The following is a 7,833-nucleotide window of genomic DNA, read 5'->3' as shown; positions in this document are numbered from 1 at the left end:
CCTTCTTCCTTGGCACTCCTTCATGATATTCTATTTTACAGGAAGCATATTGCTGCTGAGCTGCCGAAGGGAAACCTCTCCCAAAGTTAATGGAAAACCCTTGAAGTTTTGACTTCACAAAGGGCAGTGGGGAAACAAGAAAAAACGGCCAAAGTTTGTTTCCAGAATCACCCATCATAGCCTTCAAACAGGCACTGAACCATGCCAACCACATCACCAGACGCAAACTTCCTACAGCCTAAAGCACACCGAATGGATCCAGACCATGCTGGGACAAGAAATGTAAAACCACTCCCAAAATAACTACATCCTACAACAGAATCACCACCATTCCTGGATCTCATACCTGCTCCTCAAGAAATATTATACAGCTTGAATGCCCAAATGGAAAAGACATAGGAGAAACCAAACAGCAACTGTGCACCCGAATGAACACACACCGCAAATCTATCAAAGACAAAAATACCCAATTAACTGCGGATGCACGTTTCTCACAAGACAACCACTCTCTTTCCAGTCTTTCAGTTGTAATCCTCAAAGGGAATTTACTAAATATCTTTCATAGACAAGCCGACAAACTTCACTTCACTTCATAAATCTACCAGATACAAAAAATCATGGATTAAATATAGACACTGGATTTATGGCAAGTTATAAGCTGCCTGCCATCAGATAACTCTAGGTAACCTTGCTACATTTTACCAGCTTCATTCTATTACCAGGTCACCGTTCCCCCCTTTCCCCTCCCCAACTACCTGCCTTGCACCTATTAAATCAAATCCCCTCTGATCTTCTCTGCCATACATTTGTGTTTTCACAGACCTGCCTTTGAATATTGGTTTAAGCTTCTATTCCACCCAGGAGAGCATATAGACACCAGCAGACTCTCCCTATGCCAGAAGAAGTATGTTCGTGCCTGAAAGCTTGTAAAGAACAATGTTTCTAACTATGTATTGATCTAATAAAAGATACCACATTTTCTCAAAGAACCTTGTCTGCCTCTTATAAATTCACTTATTGTTGCAAGGGTCCTACTGACTTCAAAGGAAATGAAACACCAAGATAACGTAGGTAAACGGGAAAGCAAATGTAAGCCCCATTATCTATGCAGGTCAATAGTGTTGTTTGCAGAATATTATCTAGAAAATAGCTTCTAAATAGCATAAATATCCCTCACTTCTCAGTAGTTGGATATAGAGCAGGGGTAATAGGAACATTTGATTTCTAGTTCAGGACATTTTGAACACAGAGCTTTTCTAATGTCAGCTATAGAACAGCAACCAGGTTCTTGAGGCTGATAGTAGGAACACAGCCAGGTTCAATTACATGCACGAACAGCAGAAAGTGCCGTGAAGTTTATACTGGAAGAGAGACCGGAAGAGCTTTGCTTAAGTGGGGGAAGAGGGCTGCAGTCATGCCCATGTTGCAGGCAAATTCCAGTAAATTTACAAAGTCTTAGCAATCCTGTTTTCCTGTGCAGACAGGGTCCAAGCTGTAGCAAGGACTCCCAGGGCTTCTAATTGCCAGCACCTCAGCATGGATGGATGTTGGTTGTCCAGGGGTTTCTGACTCTGGAGAAGCACAGAGCAAAGCCACGGACCCCAAGAGGGTGAACACAATGGTAGCCTGAAAGTGGTATGGGCTCGTGTGTGTGGGGTGCTCAGTAAAAGCAGCGGGGGGAAGTCCACAATGAAGTCGGGTGGTCTTGGGACTCTGGCTGCAACGAACAGAGCTGGGGCAAGATGCGGCCATGAGAGGTGTTGCCAAATGAAAGGCCCTGGACCTTTGCTCACCACTGGTGTTGCAAAACTGTAACCAAAGGGCAAATGAGATAAAGGGGATGGCCAGGCGTTGCAGATGACAAACGTGAACTTTCAGGACTTTCCTCATTTAAAGCATCAGCCTGCAAGCAAGCAGCTCAACATTCACACAGCAGGCTAAGTGTGAGGGCCTAGCAAGCTGGGGTGTTGGGCCTAGGTATGGTCTGGCTCTTCCCCCCTTTGTGGAGGTCTGGGCTATCAGCACATATAAGCCCACCTGAGAGCGAGTGTGGGCGAGACCACGAGGGAGAGAGACTGGGTTTTGGATTGAGAAAGTACCTTGTGCATAAAATGCCTGAGATTAGGTCCCGAGAGCTGGGAGCTGGTTAAAGGATCTTTAGCATCTGTGGACCAGGTCTCCAGCCAAAATCCTGCAGGTGGTAGGGTGGAAGCAACTACACACAACACTGCCCTTAGCCTAGCAGTGAGAGGCTGTTGGAGATGGACAGCCTGGGAAAGCCAACAGCTCATCCTGATTGTAGTTATTGCTGTTGGTATTGCTGCTTTGCTGCTGTCCCTTTTAATTAATACCCCTTTCCCCCACTGCTGTGGGGAAGTGGGTTTTATTTAGGGATTTTACCTACTATTATTAGGGTCTGATAGATGGCCCACACCCATGTCTGCCCCAATCATAAATTTAATTGCTGATTGGCCTTTTGGTCAACAGTTTGGTGACCCAGGTGGGACCCAGTTTGCATAATTTAACTAGCCAGTCAACAGGGGGAATGACAGCCCTTGCACCCCTAACCTGGAAGGTGGGCCTTAGACATCAGAGAGATGTGACACACTTGAAAAACCAGCCATTTCAAAGAGCAGTGATAGTTCGAAGAACGGCAGCAGACTTTTATTGGCAGCGTACAGCAACAGAGCGAAAACTGTACTTGAATATAAGGACGTGTTTAAGCCAAATCATTTACAGGAACTGAGCAGATAAGATCAAAATATTAGTCCACATTCTCTAATGTGATTAGAAGATGAAGAGGAAAATGTGTGTTGGGACTCTCTTCCCTGATTTTCACCCACCAGCACATTACCATACTCTGGAGATAATTCAGATTACCTGTTCACAAAAAATGACTGGTGCCCTTCCCAACTTTGTCATCCACAAAATTCATAAAACATGAGAGATTGGACATGGCAAATTAACTTTTCAACTGTTGTAGTGAGACAGCCTGATCACTCCCCTGGAGTCTTCCATGCCCATGCTTTCCAAAGACAGACTCTGTGTTGCCCTTTTTCAAGTACCCTGGGACCTCTCTCATATAAAAAGGTAATTGCCAATAATTCAAAGACTCCTTTGGCTGGTTCCTTATGTGCTCCTGGGCAATGTCAAGCATGATATATGTGCTGCACAGCTCACATGGAGGGCAGTTTCTCAGAGGGCATACACTGGAGTTGCTCGATTGACAGAACTCTACTGGATTTTTGTGACCTGAACAGCAGACTCAAGCAGATGGTGGAATCTAAGGATATAGTTAAATGAGACCACAGTAAGGACTCAAGATATATTCCATTCAAGGAAACCACTCCAAACTTGAATCCTCTTTGAAGCCCATTGGTAAACTTGGGGACTTGCGTGTTAGTACCTCAAGGGCTCTTCCCACTGAAGTTGTTTAAATTCATATTTGCATCCAACTCCAGATCGAAGTTGTGTTTCTCTTGTTCCAGGGAGAGTTCCAAGAACACCTGGAACAACCAACAGGAAGATTCTTGTTGTTTCCCAGCACCGTAATACATATATAGAAACATCTGTTGTTTTGTTTGTAAAGGCAATTGATAGGCTTTCATTTGTCCCAAAGATGAACCTCATTTGCAACAGCTTTGCGTTAGGACTGTGCGAAGCTTTGGTCCCTGATTCAGTCTGGCGGAGATTTGGCCTGATTCAGTAGCTGAATCTCTGAATCAAATCAGAGGACCCTTTAATTTCTCCAAATCAAATCAGAACCCTCTGAATCGATTTGGAGAGATTTGGACAGATTCGGCAATTCAGACATAGATACAGCTTTAAATATTTTTTCTACATACCTCTGAATGCTGAGGTGCTGGGGCAGATGCAATGTCCCACAGAAGCACAGCAGGCCCCCAGCGTGCTTGGCTCGACGTGCCTCTGGTTCACTTCTGGGTTCACTGCTGAGCATGCTGGAGAGCCCCCCCATACTCCTGTGGGACACTTCATGCACCCCAGCATCACGGTGATCACGAGCCACGCTGGTACCTCAAGTATGTAGAAAAAACTTTTAAAGCTGTGCCTATGTCCAAATGGCTGATTCACTGAATCAGCATTGAATCTTCAGATGTGGATTTGGCCAAATCGAATCGGGGACAGCGATCCGAATCAACAAATCGAATCACTGTTCCCGATTCGGGTCGAATCCAAATCTAATAGAGCCCGTTTTGCACAGCCCTACTTTGTGTTTCTCTCAATGTAGTACACCGTGGAGGAGAAACAACCCATTGGTCTGTAAATCTGCTACAGCAAAGTTTTGGAGCAACACTTGGGAGAAGGCTTCATCCATTTTTGAGCTCTGCAGTTTCTAGATGTCTATTAGAGCTCTGCACATTATGCCTTTCCTGAAAGGTATTTGAGGGAGGGGCAGAGCCTGCATGTTTTGTGCCCTACCTGGGGCAGTCTGCAGTTGTTCTCCCTACTCAAAGAGCACCACCTTTTACTGCCCCCCTTCAATTAGCTCCATTAGAGTTTCTGGACCCAGGTGCTATCACTTAGTGATTAAAATACCGAACAACACAGCCATAGTCCTCCCTAGATCTTTGTAGATTACCTCCGTAAAGTGGGAATTGATCTCTGGCTCTTCCCAGGACTTGTTCCCCTGAGACTGTAACTTAACACTTCTGAGAGTAATTTTTGCTGGGGTGCAAGCTTTCATTCCCAGTCTTCTGGTCATGTGTGGTTTATTGAAATAAAGGTGAAAATACATGTTACATTTAGAATATAAATGTTAAAACTGCATTATAATGTGCACTTAAAATATGAGCATCCATGCATTAAAGCTCATTAACTCATGCTAAGTCACTCTGAGTATCTCAAAGTTGCACCACTTTAGACAAGCACACACTCTCAGCTGTGCTACCTAGCTCATGTTAGGGTAACTTTAGTCTGCTCCATGGAGTTAAAACAAGTATTTTTCAGTTCTCTAGCATCCCAAGATGCATCATTCCCATCCCCATCCCTGTTTCAGTCACCTCACCTCCCAAGCAGGTATAGAAACCAGGTATCCTAGTTTCCAACAGCAATCAGAAGTGTGCAGACAAGAAGCAGTTTTAATCCTTAATGTGCGACTGCTCACAGCATGTTCTAGCTTTAACACCACTTAACATTCTGCAGTTATTTAATATGGTTTAAATATAACACATAACTTCACCCAGTTTCCATGATCTGGTTGGACTGACAGCAAGTGAAACACTGATACTTTAAATATGTTAGCTGATCATAATGTGTGGGATGTGCCAGGGTATAAGTCTGAGTCCAAATATTATTTTATATCATGATTTGGGATGAGTCATTGAATTTTCTACCCAACACAGTTACTTTGGAGTCTACCTCACTCCTCCACCCATCACATCTCACCTACCTGTCCAGTGCTCAGTGTGGCCTCTCCAGTGATCATATGTATAGCTGTGCTTTTACCAGCTCCATTGAGCCCCAACAGTCCTAATGCCTCTCCTGGAATAAAGTAGGTTTCTCATCCTTCTTTCCGTATGTTCTTTTAACACTGTTGAGCCTAAAGGAAGGATTAGAAAGTTGCGGTTACAATTAGATCTCAGCGAGCTAATTTCCCTGGGTCCCTTTATTAATACTTAAGGTCTCTTTTGTACCTTGTCCAGTCATTCGCAATGGGAGAATTAAAATGCTGTCATTCTGGGTTGGTAGGATTGGTAGGAAACAGGTACAATGTGCTGTTATAAGTACATAATCAGAACAAAGAAAGTATTACAAACCTCTCTATAGGGCTGATGAACTGCAGCAGAATGCAAATGCTATCTGTTACAGAGAAAGGCTCTGAGCTTTCAAGTTCCACATTTCTAGCATGACAGTCCAGCACTGCTTGTCAAGTCACTGATTTTTAGATGCTGATATATCTATCTGTTTAATGTGATGGATTTGAAAAATAGGAAATCTTAAGGGAAAAGTTTTGAGAGGAATTGAGAATTTTTTTCCCTTCTAATATTGGGAAAACAGCCCCAAAATTTGGTTTTCCGGGAATATATTTACAGACACAGTGATGACTTGAAGTGCTTCTTTGTGGGCAGGTCTCTCCCCCTCGTTTTTGTGCATTTGCCAAAAAGCATCACATTACGTGACCACTCTGCTTCTTATTGGCGTTCCCTTTGCTGAACCCCGAGAGCCTTCTTTCTTGGCAGTTGTTCACAACTCTTTCATAGTTTCTACGGTCGGAAGGGACCTGAGCAGATCATCAAGTCTGACCCCCTGCCATGGCAGGAAAAAGTACTGGGGTCAAACGACCCCAGCAAGGTTCGTCTAGCTAATATAAAGCTAATACAGCTAATATACAGCTAATACAGAGCATGTTGTTGTTGAGCTTCCAGGAAACTCTTGGGTCACTGAGTGTAAAACAGGAGAGAGAAGAGGGGGAGGATAAAGAAAATCCCAAGATGTCTTTTCTAAAATTGATTATGCTTCTGGATGCATTAAGCAGCACTTACTTCTGGAGGACAACAATTTTGTTGGCAAAGTATTATACAGACAAAAGCTTCTAACTGATTTCTTGTATAATAATCCCAAAGAATCCCTTATTCCCATTTGGACATCCAGCAAAGGAAAACAGCAAGTTGATTTTCTGAATGCCACAGTTTAAATGCGTTTCCTAGCTTAATCTGTAAGATGCACCATATAGGATGTCCCCACCTTTTTCACAAGTCAGGGCAAGTTTCCCTGGCACAAGTCCTCTAGTGTAACGCTGGTTTCTAGCTAAGTTATCAGAGACACAGAAGCAGTCAAAATTATGTAGGCTAATACAGTAACTACTGCTATTGCAAAGTTAACAGTGTTGGTGGGTAGGATATGTGATAGATGGTATTAACCCAAGGGAGATGGAGTCAAGCCTTTGCCACAGATGAAAATGTAACCATGGGTCTTTCTTCACCTGAAATAATGGGGTTTTTCCAGTATTTTTGAAAGTCCTTAGGTTCCAGAAAAAATCAACCGCTCTACTCTTCAGTCAGCACAGACAGGAGGGTGCAAGAAAGAGAGAAACAGAAGTAATTTTGCCTCCTGGAAACCATGGATTGAGGAAGGAAACTGCCAGTGGTTCTAAACTAAGAAACTGTCTAAAAATGTAATGGGAACAAAAAAAACCTTCTGCAAGTTTTCTTGGCGGTTAGCTCTACAGACGTTGCCATGTTTCTTTGCCCTGCTGCCAAAAGTGTTTCAATAACGTGAGCGTTGTCCTGACTGCTCTCTCCCTGCACCTCCTCTCCTTGCCCCACGACCTTGGGAACTTGCTGCTGAGCTCCTTCCACTGGAAACAAGCTCGTACCCAGAAATCTCTCACAAGGATGGTACAGACAAAAGTTTCTAAGTCGTCTTTGCTTCTGCAGCTTTCTACATAGAGGAAAAACAGACAAATGTCAAGTCACAAGAGTCTGATCCATGAAAGCAACAGGAAAGCATGGGTCCGATCATGTGAGATGCTGAGTCTTTCCTCGGAGGTGGCAACTGCTCTCATCACACCGATTTCAGGGGTTTTTGACAAAATTCAGAACCCAGTAGGACTGGCCTCTATACAATCATATCCGAGTTGGGGAGATATAAAATCATATCCAAGTTTAGGTGGAGCTGCCTTGAAGTACATCAATCTGAAAATACCCTCAGAAGGGAAAATATCTGTTTTAAAACTTGGTTTAGAAATGAAGACATTTTCGTTTTGAAAAGTTTTGAGCCCTGAAGGCCTACCAGCTCCGGGAGTCGTGCTGCAGTCTCGATTCATGAACCGAGGGGACTATAACCAGTTTTACTTGGGAACGTTTCAAATTC

General features: G+C 43.6%; 1 long non-coding RNA gene across 2 annotated transcripts; it reads right to left on the bottom strand.

Moving 5' to 3' along the window:
• Positions 1-2,729: 2,729 nt before the first annotated feature.
• LOC109296764 lies at positions 2,730-6,195 on the bottom strand. Of its 2 annotated transcripts, XR_002097050.1 has the most exons (4): positions 6,052-6,195; positions 5,778-5,956; positions 5,411-5,560; positions 2,730-3,506 (listed from the first exon to the last, which is right to left on the bottom strand). It is a non-coding gene; the product is annotated as an uncharacterized LOC109296764 (long non-coding RNA). The 2 variants fall into 2 exon arrangements; XR_002097048.1 differs by having other exon boundaries at positions 5,778-6,195.
• Positions 6,196-7,833: the final 1,638 nt, after the last annotated feature.

This window comes from Gavialis gangeticus, unplaced genomic scaffold (genome assembly GCF_001723915.1).
Source record: "Gavialis gangeticus isolate Ggan-Ray unplaced genomic scaffold, GavGan_comp1, whole genome shotgun sequence".
In the NCBI taxonomy this organism is placed as follows: Eukaryota; Metazoa; Chordata; order Crocodylia; family Gavialidae; genus Gavialis; species Gavialis gangeticus.
This window is presented reverse-complemented; position numbering and strand designations above follow the sequence as displayed.